Source organism: Molossus molossus, unplaced genomic scaffold (assembly GCF_014108415.1).
Source record: "Molossus molossus isolate mMolMol1 unplaced genomic scaffold, mMolMol1.p scaffold_m16_p_5, whole genome shotgun sequence".
Lineage (NCBI taxonomy): Eukaryota > Metazoa > Chordata > Mammalia > Chiroptera > Molossidae > Molossus > Molossus molossus.
Genome location: NW_023425388.1, coordinates 8270342 through 8294538, shown reverse-complemented (window position 1 = coordinate 8294538; position 24197 = coordinate 8270342). Strand labels below are relative to the sequence as shown.

The 24197-nt window shown below is 47.4% G+C and overlaps 1 protein-coding gene and 1 non-coding gene across 2 annotated transcripts in view; both read right to left on the bottom strand.

The window, feature by feature from the left end:
- DSCAM (DS cell adhesion molecule) overlaps positions 1 to 24197 on the bottom strand; it is a 575021-nt gene that overhangs the window by 139993 nt on the left and 410831 nt on the right. The window lies entirely within an intron of this gene.
- LOC118617925 lies at positions 2584 to 2688 on the bottom strand. The gene has a single exon (XR_004956885.1). It is a non-coding gene; the product is annotated as a U6 spliceosomal RNA (small nuclear RNA).

Below are 24197 nucleotides of genomic sequence, written 5' to 3'. Positions count from 1 at the left end.
TCTAGTTCTGTGAAGTATATCATTGGTATTTTGATGGGGATTGCATTGAATCTATATATAGTTTTGGGTAGTATGAACATTTTAATGATGTTAATTCTTCCAATCCATGAACAAGGTATGTGCTTCCACTTTTTTATATCTTCCTCTATTTCTTTTTTTTTAATAACCTATAGTTTTCTGCAAATAGGTCCTTTACTTCTTCGGTTAAGTTTATTCCTAGGTATCTTAATTTTTTTGCTGCAGTGGTAAATGAGATTGTTTTTTTAGTTTCTCTTTCTGTGAGTTCATTGTTGGTGTATAAGAATGCCATCAATTTCTTGACATTAACTTTGTATTCTGCTACTTTTCCAAATTCATTTATTAAGTCTAGTAGATTTTTGATGGCGTCTTTAGGGTTTTCTATGTACAATATCATATCATGTGCAAATAATGACAGTTTCACTTCCTCGTTTGCAAGTTGGATCTCTTTTATTTTTTCTTCATGTCTCATTACTGTGGCTGATACTTCCATACTATGTTAAATAAGAGTGACAAAAGTGGGCATCCCTGTCTTGTACCCATTCTTAAGGGGAATGTTTTTAGTTTTTGCCCATTGGGTATGATGTTGGCTATAGTTTTTTCATATATGGCCTTTATTATGTTGAGATATGATCCTTCTATTCCCACATTGCTGAGTGTTTTTATCAGAAATGGGTGCTGGATTTTGTCGAATGCGTTTTCAGCATCTATTGATATGATCGTATGGTTTTTATCTTTCATTTTGTTTATGTGGTTCAAATGTTATGTCACATTTATTGATTTGCTAATATTGTACCATCCTTGCATCCCTGGGATGAATCCCACTTGGTCATGGTGGATAATTTTTTTGATGCATTGCTGGATCTGATTTGCTAATATTTTGTTAAGGATTTTGACATCTGTATTCATTGGGGATTTTGGTCTGTAGTTTTGTTTCTTTGTAGTGTCTTTATCTGCTTTTGGAATTAGGATTATGCTGGCCTCATAAAATGAGATTGTAAGTCTCCTGTCTTCTTCGATTTTCTGGAATATTTTGAGAAGAACAGGTATTAGATCTTCTTTGAATGTTCGGTAAAACTCCCCCGGGAAGCCATCTGGACCTGGGCTTTTGTTTGCTGCGAGTTTCTTAATTCATCTTCAATTTCCTTTGTTGTTATTGGTCTGTTAAAGTTTCTATCTCTTCCCAATTCAGTATTGGAGGACTGTGTGTTTCTAGAAATTTGTCCATTTTGTCTAGATTGTCCAATTTGTTGGTGTATACTTGTTCATAGTATGTTTCAATAATTCTTTGTATTTCTGTGGTGTCAGTTGTTAATCCTCCTCTTTCGTTTCTGATTTTGTTTATTTGGGTCCTCTCTTTTTGTTTCTTGGTGAGTCTGGCTAAAGGTCCATTGATCTTGTTTATCTTTTCAAAGAACCAGCTTTTTGTTTCATTGATTTTTTGAACTGTTTTTTTTTTTTTTTTTTTTTTTTTTTTTAGTCTCTCTGTCATTTATTTCTGCTCTGACCTTTACTATTTCTTTCCTTCTACTTGCTCTGGGTTTTTCTTTCTAGTTCTTTAAGTTGTAGGGTTAGAGAGTCAATTAGGAATTTTTCTTGTTTCTTGAGGTAGGCCTGTAGTGCTATGAACTTCCCTCTCAGGCCTGTTTTCTCTGCATCCTATAGATTTTGTGTTGTTGTGTGTTCATTTTCATTGGTTTCCAGGAAGTTTTTAATTTCTTCCTTGATCTTGTTGGTAACCCATTTGTTGTTTAATAACATGCTATTTAGCCTCCAAGTATTTGAATGTTTTTGTGTATTTTTGTTATAATTGAGTTCTAGTTTCCTGCCATTGTGGTCTGAGAAGATACTTGATAAGATTTCTATCTTTTAAAATTTGTAGAGACTTACTTTGTGTCCTAACATGTGGTCTATGTTTGAGAAGAATGTATATTCTGCAGCTTTGGAGTGAAATGTTCTGTAAATATTAATTAAGTCCAACTGATCTAGATTGTCATTTAAGGGCTCTATGTCCTTGTTAAGTTTTTGTCTAGAAGATCTATCCAGTGGTGTAAGTGGGGTGTTAAAATCACCCACTAAGATTGTATTGCTATTAGTCTCTCTCTTGCAGTCCTCCGGAAATTTTAAAATATATTTTGGAGCTCCCATATTTGATGCGTATATGTTCACCAGGGTTATATCCTCTTGATCCTTTTAATATTATGTAGTGACCTTCTTTGTCTCGTATTATGGCCCTCATTTCGAAGTCTATCTTGTCAGATATGAGTATTGCTACACCAGCTTTTTTTTTTTCATTTCTGATTGCTTGGTAAATTTTTTTCCACCCCTTCACTTTCGTCCTGTGTGAGTCTTTTGTTGTGAGGTGAGTTTCTTGTAGACAGCATATATATGGATCATGCTTTCTTATCCAATCGGCTACCCTATGTCTTTTGATTGGAGCATTAAGCCATTTACATTTAAGGTTATTATTGATAGATAGTTATTAGTTGCCATTTTTATTTTATGCCTGTGTTCTTCTTTCTCTCTCTCTCTCTTTCTTCTTCATCTTCTTACAACAGTCCCTTAAAAAATATGAAATGCTTCACAAATTTGCACATCATCCTTGTTCAGGGACCCTGCTAATCTACTCTATATCATTCCAATTTTAGTCTATGTGCTGCCGAAGCGAACATTGAGTTTTTCTTTTTGTTTACTTTCTAGTTCTTTAAGTTGTAGGGTTAGAAAGTCAATTAGAATTTTTTTCTTCTTTCTTGAGGTAGGCCTGCAGTGCTATGCACTTCCCTTTCAGGACTGCTTTCGCTGTGTTTCATAGATTTTGTGTTGTTGTGTGTTTATTTTCATTGGTTTCCAGGAAGTCTGAAATTTCTTCCTTAATCTCCTTGGAAACCCATTCATTGTTTAATAACATGCTATTTAACCTCCATGTGTTGGAATGTATTTGAATGTTTTTGTTGTAAAAGATTTCTAGTTTCATGCCATTGTGATCTGGGAAGATGCTTGATATGATTTCAATCTTCTTGAACTTGCAGAGACTTAGTTTGTGTCCTAACATGTGGTCTATCTTTGAGAATGTCCCATGTACACTTGAGAAGAATATGAATTCTTCAGTTTTGTGGTATAATTCTCTGTAGATATCTATTAAATCAGTTTGATCTAGTCCTTCATTTAGAGTCTCTGTTTCCTTGTTAATTTTTTGTCTAGAGGATCCATCCAGTGATGTCAGCAGGGTGTTGAAGTCCCCTGCTAAGATAGTATTGCTGTTGATTTATCCTTTGAAGTCCTTCAGAAGTTTTTAAATGTATGTTGGTGCTTCTATGTTGGGTGCATATATGTTTACCAAGGTTATATCTTCCTGTTGGATAGATCCTTTCAGTATTATGTAGTGGTCTTCTTTGTTTCTAGTTATAGTCTTCATTTTGAAGTCTATTTTATCAGATATGAGTATTGCTACCCCAGCTCTTTTTTCCTTTTTGTTTGCTTGGAAATTTTTTTTCCCATCCCTTCACTTTCAACCTATGTGAGCCTTTTGTTGTGAGGTGGTGTTTCTTTTAAACAGCATAGGAGTCTTGCTTTCTTATCCATTCAGCTACTCTGTGTCTTTTGATATGAGTGTTTAATCCATTTACATTTAAAGTTATTATTAATATGTACTTACTTATTGCCATTTTTGTTTATTCTGGTTATATTTCTCTTTCTACTTCTTCTGCTTATTACAGCAGTCCTTTTAACATTTCTTGGAGTGCTGGTTTGGTGCTATTATATTCCCTTAGCCTTTTTTTGTGTGTATGTGTCTGGGAAGCTCTTTATTTCAACTTCTATTTTGAATGATAGCCTTGCTGGATAGAGTAGTCTTGGATTCAGATTCTTGCTTTTCATGACCTTGATTACTTCATGCCATTCCCTTCTGGCCTGTAGTGTTTCTGTTGAGAAGTCAGTTGATAGCCTCATGGGGGTTCCTTTGTAAATAACTTGTTGCTAATTTCTTGCTGACTTTAGGATTCTCTCTTGGTCTTTAATTTTTGACATTTTAATTATCATGTGACACATGAACATTTTAAACTGCTTCTTCAGCTACTTGCTTTTATATACCCCCCAAACTTTTGACTGAAATACTTCAAACATAAAGTTGAGCAGCCATATACCCAATGTCTGGACTCCACAATGAAGGAGATCTCAAACACAGACCTGAATCAAAATTATTTTCACTACTATCTCATCAGTCAATCAAAATCACCAAACACATCATTTCCATTATTCCATTTAAAATAGACATAGGTGAAAACATGGCTCAGTGAATGTCACAGAGATCAGGCACAGAGGTGGCAGCCCCCATCCTGGATTCTACAGCTCAGGGTGCGGGCCCACTGAACGGCTGCGTGTGGGCTCTGTGGATCCCACCGGGGATCTGGTGGCCCTGGGGTAGAGCAGTGCCCCTCTCACACATGTCATATCAGAAGTAGAGGTGATAAAAGATATTCGGAGCAAGAAGCTGGGCTCCAACCTCATGCCATCCAGGGGCATCCTTCTAGGAATGGGAAAGACCACTGGCTACCCTGGTTCTCTCATCTGTCACCCAGGAGAGTGGAGGCAAGACCAGGAATGGATGAATTTCACGCTCTCCAAGTGATCCAATATCCAAGTGACTAAAGCAACGCAGCTAGGTGATCCCCAAGGCCTTCCTCAGATCCAATTCTCCCTTTTTCTTCCTAATCCCCACTTTTCTTCACCCCCTCCCTTTTTCCATCTTTCTTTTCTTCCTTCCCCATTTTTACCTCTCTTCCTCTCTCTCACCCACAGTACTACTCCATAATAACAACAACGGCTAACTTTGATGCATGGGGACCGTCTGTCAGGAACTTTTCCATAGACGATGCACATATTTAATCCATGCAACAACCCGATGGGATAGAAATTCTGGCCACAGAAATGACCCAAGACATATTTATAAGTGGCATTTAAGTATTTCCAAATTATGCTATAAATATGTGTGAGATGTACAGAAATAACATTCCTAGCAGATTCACTGCATTTAAAATGATATTAACAGATGTCTATGCACATGATCAAAGAGAACCAGACACCAAACAATGCTTTGAAGGGAAGAAAATTGAGATGAAAATATAAGAGAGTTTTAGGATTTATTTCATACTTGACATCTTATTCCCTTTATTTACAAAGAAAGAAACAGAGAACTGGAGGGTTTAAAACTGGCTAAATGAGAACCTGTTGCCTCTATGACCCTCTCCTACTCCTGATCAAAAGCTCTGTTTCATCTAGTAAAATTCTGAAAACATCAACACCACCATAAAAGTAATGCAGTGAAGCTAGCTTTTTTAACCCCTAAGACGATGACTCTCCCTCCCCTTTCTTCCTTTCGTCCTCCAGAGTCTGGGAAGCTAAGGTCTGTGCTAAGCCACACGTGGTACATAATACTTCTGTGCTACTGTATCTTTTCAAGTTTCAGATCATGTTTACATATGAGATCTCCTAGAAGCATGTGTGTCCTCAGTAGAGAAGGGAACTCGACATTTAGTCACACTAAAACAGGATTGGGGAGGTGAGTACTTCACCTAAAGCCTTGCAAATCATCAATGGAAAATCTAGATGATGCCCAGGTCTTCTGAATCCAAGTGCACAGTGTCCTTGCCTATCCCTAGAGGGGGACCTGAGGCTGGTCCGTGGGGCGCAGAACCGGACCACGGGGGCATGGAGCAGCCAGGGACTCCTTGAAAGCCCTTCTGTTTGGGGCTGAGTCCGCTCAGGGAGACTCTCCAGAGCGCCCCCGACAGCTCCATTTTCTCAGCGGTGAAGTACAGATCCCAGCCTCTCTCCTGCAAGCCCGCTGCATATTCGGGAGATGATGCCGGGGGACGGCCGAGGACCTGCAGGACCCGGAGCCGTGCAGAGCCCTGTGTTCAATCAGCAGAGAAAGGTGCCATTGAAGCTCTAAAATCGAATGCTTTGTTCTTTCTTCTGAGACCTCTATTTCCACTTGTCACGATGATTTATATTATCTATTTAGTGTTCTGCCCCCTCGGGCTTGGGGCTGGGTAAGTGCTGACCCTCCCAGGCACCCAGGACCTGACCTGAGACTTGGCATGTACATACGTGGGGTCCACCAGCTGCCAGGGCTCCTGCCAGATGGCCGCCATTCCCCGGTTCTGGATGGGTGACCCTCGAAGTTCCCCGAGGCACCCTCTAAAAGCTCTGTGGTGTTGCTGCCCCTGGGCAGGGAGAGCTGCCACCTTGGGAGGCTCCTCAGAGAGTTCTGGGCGGATGCAGAAGTGGAGACCTGGGGCCAGGAGGCAGGACAGCGAGCAGCTGAGAATCCACTCTGGGGAGGCAGGAGGTGGCTGGAGTAGGATGACATGAGAGCCACGGCCCCACGGCCCCAGTCCCTGCCCCATTGTTCCACTGGACTTCACTTATGCAACACAAATTTAAAGACAAAATTATTAGACATTTCACGATGGCAGCCAAAGACCATTAGACCCCAAGCGCAGGGCCCCTGGGGGCTCAGGGACCCATGTCATGGCCCTGGTCACACACCCCGGACACTGGGCCTGGAAGCTGGTGAGCACCGAGCCTCCGAGGCTGCCACCACTCTTACTGGTGGAAAAGAGCAGCCGGGATTCCTGGGGGAGGAGGGGAAGCTGGGCGGGGCCAGTCCCTCAGACAGGGCTTGGGCATGACGGGTCACAGTCCTGGAGAGGGAACGGGGACCAGGGCTCCCCTTTCTCTAGCATCATGACGAAGGACGGCTGAGCACACAAAGGCAGACAGGCTCTAAGAGAGAAGGCATTAAACCCCTTCCTGACACAGTGCCACCTGTCATCACCATGTGACCTCAGAGCGGTGGTTCCAGGAACCCACAGCTTCCTTTCCAGTCACGGCAGGCACGTCCCCCTCTGCACACCTCACGTGACGTTCACTGCTCTAACCACATTCAGGGGTACGTACAGTACGGTGGCACTCCGTGTGGCCCTGCAGCGTCACCCACCTCTGGAACGCTTCATCTTCCCCCACTAAACTCTGCCCCACTCAGCACAAGCTCCCGCTCCCTCAGCTCCTGCACCCACCATTCTTTCTGTCTCTATGAATTTTTTTTTAAAGTTTTTCTAAATTCTCACCCAAGAATATTTTTCCATTGTTTTTTTTAGACAGAGTGGATGGGAGGGAGGGTGGGACGAGAGAGAGAGAGAAGCATGGATGTAAGAGTCACATCAGCCTGGCCAGTGTGGCTCAGTGGTTGAGTGTGGACCCATGCACCAAGAGGTTGCCGGTTTGATTCCCGGTCAGGGCACGTGCCCAGGTTGTGGGCCAAATCCCCAATGGGGGGCATGCAGGAGGTGGCCAGTCGATGTTTGTTCTCATTGATGTTTCTATCTCTCTCTCCCTCTCCTTTCCTCTCTCTCTCAAATCAGTAAAGAAAAAAAATTTAAAAAAGAGAGAGAGAGAGAGTTATGTCAATTGGTTGAGTCCTGCACGACCCCAACTGGGGCTGGGGAAGAAACCCACAACACAGGTCCATGCCCTTGACTGGAATCGAATCCGGTTTGTGGGCCAACGCTCCAACTGCTGAGCCAAACTGACCAGGGCCTGTCTCTATGTCTCTGAATTTGACTTCTCCAGGGCCTCATATAAGAGGAATCACGTGATATGTGTCCTCTGGAGACTGGTTCATTTCACACAGCATAATGTGGTCAAGGTTCATCCATGTTAGAGCATGTGTCGGAATTTCCTTCCTTTTCCTGCTGAATACATTCTATTGCATGCAGAAGCCACATTTTGTTCATCCGGTCATCCGCCGGGCTCCTGGGTTGCCTGCGCCTGGGGCTGCGGGGTCGGCGCTTCCACAGTCACGGTGTGGACAGCGTTATTCCGAAAATATCTGCAGTACTCTTCTAGCGAAATGGTTTACCGCTTGGTGCCTGCTTCTTCTCAGGCCTTCACAGGCCCAGGGGCTTTTTCTCCGTTGAGGTCTCTGCCTCTCAGCTCCGTCTCCATTTCCTCATCTGTGAGAACAATGAGACCTGCAGCCTCCAAGGCTGCGACGAGGATTAATGAGGTTATGTCGGGGGGCCCACAGGCATGTCGGCAGAGAGACCCCTGCAGAAACACAAAGCGCTCTCACCACTGTGGTGGAATCAGAATTTCCTCCTGTCCACACACTTACTGTTCATGAAAGTTTTAGCAAGTGAGGCTGCCTACCGGGCGGCTCTAATCCCCACAAAGAGAGTGAGTTCTCCAGCTAGGAATTAATCAGTTCTTAGCACAGACTAAAATATCTCCTCAGCTGGGTCACTGTGCTTACATAATGAAGTTACTTTGATTATAACCATTAATCAACTATGTGTTTCCAGGCTACCGGGGGCTGTATTGGATGTTAAACTTTAACAAGATTGACAGCATCTCGAGTTCCTTGGCAGCCTGGCCAGAGCCTCGTGACATGATTAATTGCGCAAACGTAAACACGGGGAACAGTTAGGTTTCATATTAAATTCACTCTGAACTTGTTTCAAGTCACATTATTAGAAGAAAGTTGATTTATTTGGCATGACAAGTATGAATATTAACTCCAAAATATTAAAAACTGTATTTTCCCGTCAGTTCACATAGATATAGGCAGGTCATGTCTTCCTTTTTTGTTTTTTGTCTGGTCATATACATAGATGCTACATTGGCTTAATAATAACACTTCTTAAGAATTAGGCAGAAAAAATAGTAGACTTTGATTTTTTGCCATTAGTGATAGTAAAAAATAAATGTATGAATATAGACTATATTATTATGAAAAATGGATGAGGTTCAGAATATTAATTAAAACAATAACCAGTGGTGTGTTAGCCATCCCCCAAGGCGATCCCCAGTGACCCTTGAATCCTGGTAAGCAAACAATCCTATAGCCCCTCCTACATTTTACAGGAGTTCTTGGTCTTTGTGACCAACAGAATATGGCAGAGGTGATGACGAATCACGCTGAGGTTAGATTATAAAAGAGCTGCGGCTCCATCTTGAGCTCTGAAGTTCTTTCTCTCTCTCTGGTCCCTGGCTCCAGGAAGTCTGCCATCGCGGACTCCCAGACGGCCCAGGGAGAGCACCATGAGGAATGCATGTGTCTGGCGAGCAGTCTGCAGGGACCCGAGGCTGGCCAACAACCCCGGGCAGGAGCTCGGAGGAGTCAAGCTGTCAGCCTTCTCAAGTATTCTGACGAAGGTCTTGGAAGGCAAGGTGTTGCCATGGAAACAGACCCAGCACTTTCCAGTGGCTTGGGGAAGGATACACAGAAGAGTTAGGTCCAAAGCCCTGGTACAACTTTTGAGCAGTGCTCTATGTACAGCTGTGTAGCATGGAGAAGCAGAGAGAGAGGAGAGAAACCACAACCCATTAATGCTCCTGGCAGTGACCAGTCTCACATTCTGCTGATATCAGCTCCCTGGCATTCAGGGCAGGGTCTCCCGGCAGTTATGCCCAAGCCTCCTCCCTCTTTAGGGCATTCCAGAAGCTTCTTCCACGTGCAGATTCCTGTGCAAGGCGGGCACGTGCCCGGGATTTTGATCCTGCAATCCCCACCATATTTTCAATTTCTGACATTTCATCTGTTCTCTGAAGCTGTTTTCATCACTTGGTCTTCATCCCATGTCGATATCCATTCCCGCAGCCCCCTCTTCATTTGGCCACCGATGACAGGTTTCCATTTGCTTGCGTACACTGCTTACGTTTTTGCTAATTTGGTCATCTGGATCTGGTGATGATATTTAGTTTATTTAATTTGGTTATCATTTTTTTCCTGCATGCCTTTATCATTTGATTATGTTAGCATCAAGTCCTTTTAAAGAGGCCTGGTGTAATAATGATGATGATAATTATAGGTAACATGTATTAAGTCCTATGCTGAGAATTTTATGAGCTTTCAATCTTTACAGCAACCCTAAGGGGTAGGTGCTATTATTACCCTGATTTTGGGAGAGCAGTAATTGAGTGAGGTACAGACAGACTGAATGTCTCGTTGAAGGTCACACAGGTAGTAAGTGGCAGGGTCAGAGAGTGTAGCTTATGTGTGCCTTCCCCACCTAGGTACGTACCTACAAACAACCGAGATTAGTCGTGCCTGTGTTTGAGTTACATACACAACACGCTCATGCTGTCTGCATTGCTTTATGTCTTCCTTCTTTCGTTCTGTGTTATGTTTGCGTGACACCCGCGACCTACACATAGTGCCTGCAGGCGTTTTCACGGCCATATACGATTTCTTTGTATAAATACTTCACGGTTTATTTATTTGCGAGGTTTCAGATTTTGGCCATTGCCAACAATGCAACTGCAAACATTTTTGTATGTCAGTGGTTCTCAACCGTCCTAATGCCACGACCCTTTAGTACGGTTCCTCATGTTGCGGTGACCCCCAACCATAAAATTATTTTCGTTGCTACTTCCTAACTGTAATTTTGCTACTGTTACGGATCACCATCGGAAATATGTGTTTTCCGATGATCTTAGGAGCCCCTGTGAAAGGGTTGTTCGACCTCCAAAGGGGTCGCGACCCACAGGTTGAGAACCGCTGCTGTATGTGACCCCCCCCCCTGAACACTTACACGTGCATTTCTTTAGGGAGCATTTGGAGGCGTGAAATGTCTAGTCAAGGTATATGTATAGCTTTAAATTTATGAGACAGTGTCAAACAGCTTCCAAGATCGCTGCACAAGTTTGCAGTCCCCCCGTCTATCTTTGTTACGAATTTGTCTACAAAAGCGGTTCTGCCGGCGTGGTCCCTGCAGGGGCAACAGAAGCATCACCTGGGAACTGGCCAGAAATGCAAGTGCTGGGGTCGGGAATCTGTGTGAATAGCACTGCAGGTGAGAAGCACCTTTCCAGCTGGTCTCGGCATCATCCCGCCCCACCCCCACCTCGCCCAGGGCCTTACTCTAGCCTCGTGAAGGGGGTTGCGGAAACAGTGCAGGATTTGCAATGGGAGGAGCTGACTCTAGATTTTGGCTCTGACAACTCAGGGGTGTAGACTCGCGTGAGTGTTAACAGTCTGCGCTGACTCCTAGGTGGGTACCATGGTGATGCTCCCTCAACACAGAGCAACGACAAAGATCAAATACACAGAAAGTCTTTTGTAGGTTGTACAGGGTTTACAATACTGGTTATTTTTCTCTAGCTAATTTTGCATGCATGCGTTGTTTTCTAAACTAGATTCACATTCCACTAAGGCTGAAGATACATGCATACAGGCAAGGACCAGAAGGGAAAAACGGATGCAGTGTGAGGGTGGTGGTATCATAGAGATTTTAAAGATTTAAATGTGCTAGTGGTTTTTATAAAGCTTGAGCAATAAATAAATTACATTTAATTATAAACTTCAATTTTGTAGGTTTTAAATGAAGCATTAATAGATTTGGTAAATAATACAATGGCTGTATCCATCTCATTATCTAGAAAATTGACAGCATGTGTTTAAAAAAAGAGAAAGGGGAGTTTTTCCAAAGAGAGAAAGGTTGCTTACTTTCCAAGAGGAGGGTCTCGAGTGGTGTTTTCAAAGGGATTATTGCCACAGATGCATATAAGGATCTGTGTGTGCATTCTTCTACATGTGCATGGTGTGTGCATGCACACGTATGCATGTGTGCACATACATGTGCATGGATGTGCAAACGTGAGCACATTTGTATGTCTTGGAAGCATAGATGACAATTCCTGAGCCATTTGAGCATTTGATTATTTTAAGTTCTTTCTTCTAAATTTTATATGAAAGCCAAGATGACTTGCATTTTTTTATCCTCACCTGAGGACATTTTTGCATTTATCTTCAGATAGAGTGGGAGGGAGAGAGGGCGGAAGAGAGAGAGAAACATCGATGTGAGAGAGACACATTGAGTGGCTGCCATCCACACGACCCCAACTGGGGCCGGGGACAAACTACAACCGAGGTACGTGCCCTTAGTGGGAACCAAACCCGGGAGTCTCTGGTCCACGGGCCGATGCTCTAACTGCTGAGCCAAACTGGCCAGGGCATGACTTGCATTTTTAATAATATTTGTTAGACTAGAACAAATATTGTGATATATTTCTTTCTTTTTTAAGAGCTTTCTTGCTCAAAAAGAAAAAAACTCAAAGTGCTCAGATGGACTATGCCCTATTTTATAGGTTTGCTAAAGCAACGGCTGGTGGAGAGAGAGGTTATGGAGATACAAAATAACAACAATGATTTTGCAGAGACAAAAACACCTCTTCTGAAAAGAACAAACAGCTAAACTCAGCCCCGGGGGTAGCCTGATTCAGCTGCCTTTGCCTTCTTAATTCAAGGTAGAAGATATTGTCCTCACGTACTAAATTGTAAGATTAATAATAGCAAAGGATGAAGATTGTGTCCTAGAGCAAATATGCCAGGACAAGTAAATGCACATGCATGCACACACACAACATGCACACACACACACACTAGCATGCCTACACACACACTAGCAGCCTACACATACACACTAGCACACTTATGCACCTAAACACACAATACATACACTAGCACATCTGCACACACACCGGCATGCTTGCACACCTGAATACACACATACACTCACTAGCACACCTACACACCTGCACTAGCACACTTGCACACACACTAGCACACCCACACACTAGCATACCTATACACCTGAACACACACACATACACACACTAGCACACCTGCACACACACTAGCATGCCTACACACCTGAACACACAAACACTAGCACGCCTGCGCACACACGCCCTGAAAACCAGAACTTTCACCGTGGCCAGTTTGGCTCAGTGGTTGGAGCGTCAGCCTGCCGACCAGAGAGTCCCGGGTTTGATTCCCGCTAGGGGCACGTACCAAAAAAAACCAAACCAAACCAGAGCTTTCTCTTGCTATGTGCTCTGGGCGTTTGAACTCAGATCCAGGCGTAAAAGCAGTGAACCCTCAGTTGGCACACGTGTGGGATGTTTCCAAGGGAGCTGCTGTCAGGGGGCGCTCTCGGTGTCTTCTGTTTGTGGCAGTTGATAAAGCTTACCAGGAAGAGGTAGAGAGGAGCGAGGGCTCCTGGCAAACAGCATTGTTAATCAGGAGATATTTTATGACCTAGCAGCTCTCAGGGGGGTTTTGGATTTCAGAGCTCGTGAAGCGACAAGTGTAACTATCCCTCCCCGGGGAGGTGAGCAGGCACTAATTGAGGTATTGGCAGCTCTAAAGGCAGCAGAAATCCGCTAGGAAGACTCAGCTCCGACGAAACGAGCGATGCCAAGCAGTGTGCGCGGGATGTTCGCGGTTCTCAGTGAGTGCACTTCTGTGCGGGGACACGGTCCCTGCATCTGAGCTCACAGCCACGGAAACAACCTGCTAGAATAAGGGTTACCTGGAAATCATCTCCTTCATGGAGTCGCCAGTTCCTGGTCTTTGTAGGTGAGGGTGGGCACTGCGGGTTTCCCCTGCTACTGACATAAGGCAGGCACAAGCATCCTTAAGTGTGTCTCCCAGCAGCCGGCATAGGGAGGGATGTTCAGTAGCCTCACACGTAGCATTCCAGGAGGAAAGACTGTAGCATTATTCTCTCCATCTGATTCAGAGAGTACTTGTGCAGCAGGCGCTGGGGCTTTGACCTCATTTGACCTTTTCTATGTAACATGGAAGCATCATACCTGCAGAGGCATCCTGGTGCCTGGCAACAGCACCCACTTCCTTCTTGAAGAGGCTTGGGTACCCACGGGGGAGGGACTGCCCGGGAATTCTGACTCAGCATTCAGCCTGTGCTGTAGGCCTTTTCTCTTTCGGAAATCCAGCCCGTCCTAAGAGCGATTCAATGCCTGCATGTCACCAGGACTTTAAACACGCGCGTGGGTTTGTCCGTGCACGTGTTAACAGCAAGCAGGCTGTAACTGAAACCCCTCACCCCAGTGGGGGTGTCCCTCATCATGAGTAGGGGTGTAAGATTCAAGCCGCTGGAAGATGTGAGGTCGGGGGGAGCCCTGCCCGCGGCTCCTGGAACAGACTGGAACCTGCTTCGGTCACTGGTGGTCTGTTGGAACACAGATGGCGGGGCCTAGCTGGGCGCCCGGTTCAGAAGGTTTATGGAAGACCCTTGACTCTACATGTCTAAGAAGTTCTCATGATGAGGTCATGGAGCTGCTGTCTGGTGATCACTTTGAGACCCCCTGGCCCAGAGGAATGGGGAACTCCAGCCCCAAGCAGTCTCCTGACTCACCTGGACACCACGATTTGGGTTTCTTATATCAAAAATTATAAACACTGTCTCTTTAAATCCCAAATAATGTGTGTAGCAAACACCCTTAATCTTTGCTTCTCCCGACATTTACAAAATTGTTTAATTTAGGTGACTGCTTTGAGAAAAAGGAGGAAACTGTGTATGATGTGCAAGCCAGACACCATAAGGTAAAGCTTATATAACAATTAAAAAATTCTGTATGGCAATAGACAAGCAAACAGATAAAAAAATCAAAAGGAGAACTTGAAAAAGATACGGCTACGTACGATATCTAAATGAAGCATAAACGCGCTAGGAAGACGCAGCCCCAATGAAAGGGTTATACATATTCAAAATAACAAAAAAAAACTCAGAAAAAAGTAAAAAAGAAACAGAGAGGCTATTTTAAAAGAAGAAATAAAATGTCAACAATCAAATATCAAGATACTGAACTTATTCTGTTAGGAAAGGAAATGATCATTTTTGCCCAGTGATGTAAAGCAGGGTGCAGACCGGAAGGATCCAGGTTGGTAGGAGGTAGGACGCTGGTTGTCAGGTTCTGCACTGGGAAGGACCACCGGCACCGCCTCGGTAAGCCAGTTTGGGCACGTGTGACAGTTTTGCGCGAGCCCATCTTTTGACCCTGCAATTCCATTCCTTTGACGTATCCTCAGAAATCGATTAGATGCAGTTTATGTGCAAGGATGCTCGCGGCAACCTTGTATGTAATACAGAACCTTCAGGCACCACACACCTTTACGGTAGTTTGAATAAGTACGCAGCCCTGGAACGGGATGCTATTCAACCACCGAACCCTGAAAGCTGTACTTAAGGAGCACGTCAATGCGGAAAGAGGGAGAACGTTCGCTGGTGGCAGGCATCAGCCCCCCACCTCCAACTAAGGAAAATGCCCTCAAAACAAGCAGCCCCTCCCCTATTGCGATTGCCTTCTGCAATCTCTAAGTGCAAGGACGCCGGCAGCCAAGTGGGGGCGCAGTCGGAGACACTGCAATCAGCACTAGTTGTGGGGAGGAGGTCTGGGCTTGGAGAGGCAGCCGCTGGGACAAGGAGCCACGGCCCCCTCCCTGCAGTCAAGGGCTCTCCGTGCTGTCACGCCGATGAAGCTCCGCTACCCAGTGACTACGGCTGTGGCAGGAGCTTGTTAAGGGAGCGGCAGGGGAGGGAGAGTAGATCATTTGCAGGGAAGGCGGCCAAGCCTGGGCCTGTCTGGGAGGGTGTCAGGCTTTGAACAAAATGACACCAAGAAGAAGGGGTAAGCGAGGAGCTGTTCCTTACTTCTGAGACTGGAGGATGACTGTCCGCCCACATGGGCACCTCCCCACCTTCCCCTCGGCGTCCGCTCTTCTGTCCACCTTCACCCTGCGCATCTCACCCGCCTGGGCTGCTCTGGGGAGGTATTATACAGCCCTGACCCCGCTCCCCACCAGCCCATCTTCAGCTGCAGCCTCCCAGCTCAGGTCAGCCAGGGGCTGCCACTCGGACGGCAGGCCACTGCGACATGGGCAAAATGGAATGTGGCAGCTTTCCTCCAGTCTCCCTCCCTGTCCCTGTTCCTGCACCCCAGACTGATTCCAGGTCCCCACGGCACATCAGGGGCCTGGTCCTTCCGGTCAGTGTTCACAGCGCCTTTCAAACCAGAGGTGTCCTTTCTGACCCCTGAGGTTAAGCCTTGGCCACTATGCCTGCGTCCCAGCCCCTCTGTCTGCCCCTTCCTTCCTGTCCCCACGCCACTCTGTCCTAACCTCTGCCAGCTTCCACGTCTGGAAATGCTGCTTCCAATCTGGTCTCTCACTGGCCGTGGACAAAGGCTGCTCGCTCCCTGCTGTCCATGTCCCCAGCTCGAGATCCGAGACACTGTCAGCGCGCGGCAGACCGTCTCCGTTTCCAGCTCCTTCTGTAATCACACATCCACTTCCGCTCTGTGGGTCCCCCCACGGGTGGGTCTGGGAAGGTGCTTCTCCTTCCCCCCTGGCTTTCTGGAAGTTACCTCGCTCTCTCCGATCTGATGTCCACCCGTCACATGGAGCTCCCCCAGCCCTGCAGCCTTTCCTGACCTCACCTCTTCAAATGACCTCTGTCCTCTGCACTCCGCGACACCGCCATGTCTCCATCACCTATGTTGTACGCATACATCTGCTGCTTTTCGTCTCCCGGCATTCCTTTCTGGCATTACTTGCTAAGAATAACTTGTTGTGTAGCACAGACTCACAGGGAGTGGCGGACATGGATGGAGCCCGAGCGCCCTTCCCCCAGCTCCCCCGGTGCTGAGGACTCACGCGGTCGAGGTGCGAACCAAGCCAGAGAGCGGACGCCAGGGCGCGGCTCCTGTCTAGACTAGACACCTTACTTGGTTTCCACAGTCATGAACCCGCATCTGTGTGTGTCTATGCGTAGCTTTACATAACTTTATCAATTATAGTGTGTGCACCCACTACCACCGTCAAGGTACATGAGCCTTCCATCACCACAAAAGCTGCTGCCTCTGTGTATGTGCTTGGCCCCACCCCAACCTCTTTCCCTGCCCCTCGGCCACACTCTGTGTCTCCATCTCTGCAGTCTTGTCATTTGAGGACGTTACATGAACAGAGCCTTTGGGATAAAGCTGCTCCCTCAGCCACTGCCCGGCACCGCCAGCCCGTGTGGGTCCGCGTTCATTCCTGTTCACGCTGAGTCGTTCTAGTGTGTGGAGGACCAGGGACTTCCAGCCATTCACCTGTGGAAGGACCTGGGACTCTTTCCCAGAATCTGGCTCTTACACATAAAGCTACTCTGCACAGTCACGTACAGAGACTTTGTGAACACACGTCTTCACGTCTCCGGGGTCAGCACTCACAAGTGGGGTCACAGGAGCAGGTTGTATGTGCACACGGAGGTTGATAAGAAACTGCCAAGTTGTTTGCCAGAGGGGTTGTCCTATTTTACACCCCCCTTGCGAGCTAGGAGATCAAGCTACTCCACACCTTCTCCAGCATGTGGTATTATAACTATTTTTTTTGCATCTCCCATATATGTGCAGTGAAGCATTACATGTTTAATGAGCAGACCTATCAGCTCATAAACCAGGGGTGGGTGGAACATTCCCAAAGTCAGCAACGAGTCCAGTATAGCCCAGTTGTGCTCACAACACACCTGTGGGCAGTTTCCTGGGCTCCCGCCACCACACACCTGTCAGAATGGCCGCCATCAACAGATCCTCAAACAACAAGAGCTGGCGAGGGTGTGGAGAAAAGGGGACTCTAGTGCACTGCTGGTGGGAATGCAGACTGGTGCAGCCACTATGGAAAACAATATGGTGTTTCCTCAAAAAATTAAAAATGGAACTTCCATTTGACCCAGCAATCCCACTTCTAGGAATATACCCTGAGAAGCTTGAACACCAATCAGAAAGAACATATGTACCCCTAAGTTCATAGCAGCACTATTTACAATCTCTAAGATCTGGAAACAGCCCAAGTGTCCATTAATAGATGAGTGGATAAAAAGCTGTGGTACATATACACAATGGAGTACTATGCAGCTGTAAGAAAGAAAGATCTCTTACCCTTTGAGACGGCGTGGAGGGACCTGGAGAGTATTATGCTTAGCGAAACAAGCCAATCAGAGAAGGACAAATATCACATGATCTCACTTATTTGTGGAATATAACAAACAAAACAAGCTGATGAACAAAATAGACCCAGAGACATAAAAGTAGGGTTCAGACTGACAAACCTCAGAAGAGGGGGCCGGGGAGGAGGGGAGCGAGAAACCACAGAACTTATACGCACGTATGTATAGCCGTGGACATAGACAACAATGCTGGCGGGGGGGGGGGGGTATCGGGAGGAGGGTGACCATGGGGGGAAAAAGGAGAACCATCTGTAATAAAAATAAATTAATAAAAAAAATAATTAAAAAAGAAAGAATAAAATCCCATAACATTTACCCAAAGGAGGAAGAAAGAACAGCGCATTTGAAGTCACAGAGGTCGTGTGGTTCATGCGAGCCCTGGACGCGGTTCCCTAACAAACGGACTGCAGAGTAAAGGCCAAGAAGGGGCACGACCGAGGCCTGGGACGGGCCACACGGGTCTTCCCGGGACGGGCCACGCGGGTCTTCCCGGGATGGGCCACGCGGGTCTTCCCGGGACGGGCCACGCGGGTCTTCCTGGGACAGGCCACGAAATTTGGGTTTAACATGAAGACCTGTGATAATTAGAAATGCAGGCACATCCATAGATCGATTGAAATGGATTCGTTCCTGTCCTCAAAGCCATTAAGAGTGGCCACAGCGTGACCTCACCAAATGCCTGGGCAGTTTTTCAGTGTGTAATTTAAAAGGCCACAGCATTAGAAAAAGGTTATTCTCCACGTGGAGATGAGAAGGCGTCCGGAGGTGAAAACGAGAACATCTCTGGGAAAACACTTGCTCTCTGGCGCAGGGGGTCCTCGGAGAAGCCCTGCCCACCCACCTCACCTGTCAGGCAGGTTGGGGTGAAGGATGGACACCCCACCCTGGGCTGGGGTCCCTGGGGACTACACAGGCATCTCCTAGATTTCCGATGAGAGAAGAAACGACATCAGGAGGAAGCAAACTGGGTTCTCCGAATTACCCTCAGCACCAGAGCCCCGTCCGGGCTCGGTAAGGGAGAAAACATCTGGCCGAGCATGCATATCAGGGGCTGTTTTAAAATCCAAAATGAGAATGTCTGTGAATGTCCTACCACCCAGTTTATCTCCCTCCTGCAGGAAACGGAGGCATGTCAGGTTCAGGAACGAATCGCTGATGCGCCCTAACCACCCTGTTTCCAGCAAGATTTGCTTAAATTACCCTCGAGAATACATCTGGATTCACTGACACATCTCTGGCTGTTCAGGGTTCAGTCGCCTAAGGGACTGTTAAGGACAGAGGAGAAAATGGACTGGGTCCTCCGTGGAAACAACTAGTTACTTTGTATTCGTGTAACTGTGCCGACAGTATTTCTTCAGAAACGGGAGGTGTGGAGACGGGGGCCTTGTCGCCTTGGGAGGACACCTATGATGGGAATCCAGGGTACCCAGCTGCCTCCGGTGTACACCGAGATTGTCCACGGCACCGACGGATATGCGTGCAAGTCTGTAACTCAACGGCGATGCTTAAATGGGCAGGGGCGGTACCTGGCGGTACCTGGCGACGAGAACAATCTCCAATTCTACCTTGAAGTTTTGATACAGTCACAGATTACAAAGTTAAACACTGGCTTTCATAGTTTGTAAAGTGAGCAGCTGAGATTTCATATCACTTCGAGTGACACTGTCTCAAGGGCTAAACACACACACACACACACACACACACACACTCCCCAGAGAATCCCCAAACTAAAAAGCCACCTGCTTCCAAAAGATACCCAGTCACTGTTTCTTGTCCTAACTTGATTGATCAGGTGCTTAAATGTTCAACCCCGAATGTAACACCTCTTTGAGGCAGGGTCTGCATACATTATTTAAATTCTTGTCCCAGGGAAATTTGTTTGCTTTTCTTATTTTTTTATTCAATCATTTATTTATATTGAAACAGAATCGTGGATATTTATTTTATACTTTGGATTATAATCCAATGCTAGTCCATGTATTTTGCTGCTCAAATTCTTCCAGATTTAGCCATTGGAAGCTCTTTCTGTTGGCTCCTGTGTCCCTTGGACACACCGCATCACTGTTTTTCCTTTTTTACCTTCCCTCCCTCCCTCCCTCCCTCCCTCCCTCCTCCCCTCCACTCCTCTTCCTCCCTCCCTCCCTCCCCCCTCCCCTCCCTCCCTCCCTCCCTCCCACCCTCCCACCCTCCCACCCTCCCTCCCTCCCTCCCTTCCTTCCTTCCTTCCTCACCCGAGGACATTTTTGCATTTATCTTCAGATAGAGTGGGAGAGAGAGAGGGAGAAAGAGAGAGAGAGAAACATCAAAACATCGATGTGAGAGAGACACACCGAGTGGTCGCCACCCACATGACCCCAACTGGGACTGGGGACAAACTGCAACCAAGGTACGTGCCCTTAGCAGGAACTGAACCGGGACTCTCTGGTCCGTGGGCTGACACTCTAACCGCTGAGCCAAACCGGCCAGGGCTATCGTTTCTTTCTTTCTCCCTCCCTCCACCCTCCCTCCTCCCTCCTTTGCTTCCTCCCGTCACCGGCTTACAATTCTAGCACCCCTTTACAGCAGGGATCCCCACGTTGTGGTGGGCAGACCTCCATCCTGACTCCATCCTGACCGGGAGTCACATGAAGCCATGCTTCATGTACGAGGATATTAAATTATATTTGGGGTTATGCCCCTACAGACAGGAGGAATATGGAAATAATTCAAATATAAGGGGCCCCGAATGGGTTTGTTCCATCAAACCAAGCGGCCGAGCCCCCAGGAGTGCAGCTTCGGGAGCGGCCGGAGCCGGGCAGTGAGCAGCGGCCGGGCAGGGAAGACCCCGTCGGAAGCTCCGGGCGGAGACCACAGAGCAGAGCCGGACGGAGTTTCAAACACCAGGAACCAGTCACTGTCCCTACAAGGGGCTTCCCTGGGTTGTTACAAACCTCGATCCAATGAGAAAAGGGCCCCGAAGATACCGAGGAGGCCGCCCTAAGTATTTACCCGTCACCTTCCTTCTGCAGAGAAGCATCTTCTAGCTACAGAAGGTTCGAGTCCAGGACAGGGATGTTTCAGAGAAGAAGACCCCAATTTGACCACTTCCGTGACGAGAAGTTGGTGCCGCGTAAATGTTTATGAGATACGTGTGCGCCCCGCCTCAGCCTCTGCTTCTCGTTGTAGCAAGAGAGTATCGACGGCGACAGGTGACATCGGGGGGAACGCTCACCCAGCTTGGACACAACAATGCAACATTTAAACATTATACGAATAAGTGAATTTACTTGAAAGTTTAATTTATTTGATTTATACAAGTTATCTGTAGTCCCACAAAGCATTTGTCAGTCAGATAATTGGAGGAAATCAAATATGTTTAATTTAGAAATATAGTTTCATCTGCCAAGACGAAAAATGAACTAAATTTAAAGATGGGTCTAAACTTCTAAAATTCAACTACTTGAGCCCTGCCGGTGTGGCTCAGTGGATTGAGCATCGGCCCATGGACGGAGAGGTCCCGGTTCGATTCCCTGTCAGGGCACTTGCCTGGTTGCAGGCTTGGTCCCCAGCAGGGGGCGAGCAGGAGGCAGCCGATTGATGCTTCTCTCTCACATTGATGTTTCTATCTCTCTCTTCCTTTCTCTCTAAAAAAATCAATAAATTTTTTTTTTTTAATTAAAATTCAACTACTACTTGAGGCAATTCCAATCAATCTTTTGGCTGGCCATGATTTTAATGGCACCCTTTCCGTACAGAGGCTCCTGGCTGGACATAACGCACGTCCACAGATGGACCTGCTGTCTCTCCTTTTCCTGTCCAGCCACGGTCAGTCCTCCCGACACTGACCCGGACACGCTCACCCTTCCTAGTCCCTCTCTGCCTGTGGCTGGTAGGTGTTTATGACCAGCACCTACCATTGCGACCCCCTCCTTACTGGCTTGTTGCCCCCATGTCCCACGCACTTGCACACAGATAGATGTTAACTACTTTTCTGTGAACACTACTCTGGTTACATTTTCTCTGCTTTCCATAGCATTCAATCTCCTCCACAGTCTGACAACGAATTACAGGTGCGCCTTCTCCAGCTCAAGGATCATGCTTCCCAGCCTCTGGGTGTTTGTTCAAGCCGTTCCCAACGTCAGGACTGCCTTCCCCATCCTCCTCTTTATCTCTGCTTATTGCTACTGCACCTGTTCTTAGTATGCAGCCCCAAAGCCACCTCCTCTGTGAAGCCTCCTTTGGTTGCCTCATGTAAAACTATTTACTTCCTCTTCCAAAATCCCATAGCAGATCGCCAGCATGATATGCATGGCATTTGTGACACATGTCATGGCTCCCCTTTTAACAAGGTATTGGGGGCTCCCCCAGTAGATCTGAACTGTTCGGATGCAGAGACATGGATGCCTCCATCAAGATTTAGCTGGTCCTGCTCACAGTAAATGACCCTTTGTTAGATGGGCTCCTGAAGGAATGACTAAGTTGATGGAGGGATGGTCAAAATAATTAAGTACAAAAACAATTGTAGGCTCTGTGATGGTCAGCTGCTCACCACATGAGCCAGGCCCTCCACCTTCCGAGCCCCGGGGAGATTTGCTTTCTCTGGCCCCTTGTGGTTGGACAGAGCCACCAGCTACAGCCAACGAGCAGCCAGCAGAAGTGACATGTGTGGCTTCCAGACTGGACTGTCCACTTGTTAGGATGAAGCCATGCAGAACACACTTGCCCACTGACATCACTGACACCGTGACAGCAACCTGGAGGCGCAGGCTGTTCATCTGTCGGGGCGCCTGGGAGCCACCTGCGACCAGGAGCGGCCCCCCTTCCTCCCCGCCTGGCCATGCCAAGGAGCAAGAACCGAGAGCTCTTTGTTTGAAGCTGCCGAGATGGGGGGGTTCTTGTTACTGGGCGCAACCTCTTTATCCTGGCTGCTCCAGGCCCTTGGAGTCTCTTTTCCTTTCTGCGCACTTATCTCTGCCCGCTCTTCCAGCCTCTCCCCGACCTGTGTCCTTGATGGTGACCGGTATCGCCAGCCTGAGCTGAGTAACTGCCGGGACCGCCCTGCGTCTGCGGCTCCCGGCAGGGCTGTCTGCCCAGCTGGGGTCAGCCTGTGTTTGAAGGTCCCACGTGCTCACACCGACTCTGGGACACTGCAGCTCAGGAGGAAAGGTCTTCCTGCAACAGCCTCCTTGCATTTCACAGTTCAGGCTCAAGGAAAGGAACACATCACACAGAGAGAGAAATAAAAGGGTTCTTTTTGTTTTGTGTTTTTGTTTTCCAGAATGAAAAGCCTTTAGGGGAGGAGATTTGGGTCCGAACACTGAGTTGGCTGGTTTTGTGTTGGTAGAGTCTTGCGACTCGAAGGCACAGAGCCAGTCTTTCATGTACTTCCTGTTGATTTTTTAACAAGGGAAAGGTAGAGAAGAAGAAAAGAAACAGCCTTTCTAACAAGGGGAGCTACATATATGTCACCGTAAAAAGTCAACATGATGCGCGGGGCTCGGTGTAAAATGACAACTCAGAGGAACCGCCACTCTCCGGTTAAAAAAGTCAGGACGAATTTCCGGCAGTGAGAGCCCAGCATGAAGCAAACAGGCCCCTGAGCACCAGGACCGCGTGGCCGCAGGGGCCACTCCCCGTGAGGCCACCCTGCCTGCACCTGGAAGGCGCTCACATCGCGGAACGGCTCCGCTGCGGTGCCTGCCATCCCGCATCACACTCCCCGGCCTTGGGGGGCGGGCTGGACATCTCCGGAGGAGAAAGGGTCATGCAAAGGGAGAGGAACTCGCTTTCCGGGAGCCACCATCACTTCTCATCCCGTTGGTTTCCCCAGCGTCACAGAGAGGGCCCCCAGGACACTGCCCCAGGGGGCCCCAGAGGGCCCCAGAGGAGGATCTGGGGATCCACCTTGCATTTCCCTTCTGAATGTTCCTCCCAGCCCCGCCAGCCCCAGAGTGCAGAGCTGATGGAGAGAGGAAACACACACCTCACGCTGAGGTGATGCACGGGAGACCGTTCCTGCACCGCCAGCTGCCCTACGGAAACTGACCATTTCCCCCAGCACCTAACAGCCTGCATCTTCTATCACCCGAGCCCCAGCCCGAAGTTGCTGGCTGTGCAGCGATCGACGGTCCCGTCTCATCGTGCTCTAAGACCCTGTACTGTTTTGCATTTCGTTTTTGTAGGATGAAGACCTAAGTGGTCTCAGAGGTAAATTCTAAAGGAATGGGGTGACGGACGAAAGCCGCTAAAGGTGTTCTCCACCAGAGCTAGGGGAGCAGGAGCTGGTGTAGGAGCCGGCTCAGGTGGGGGTGCCGGGGGTGGGCAAGGCGAGGCAGGAAAGCCACCGAA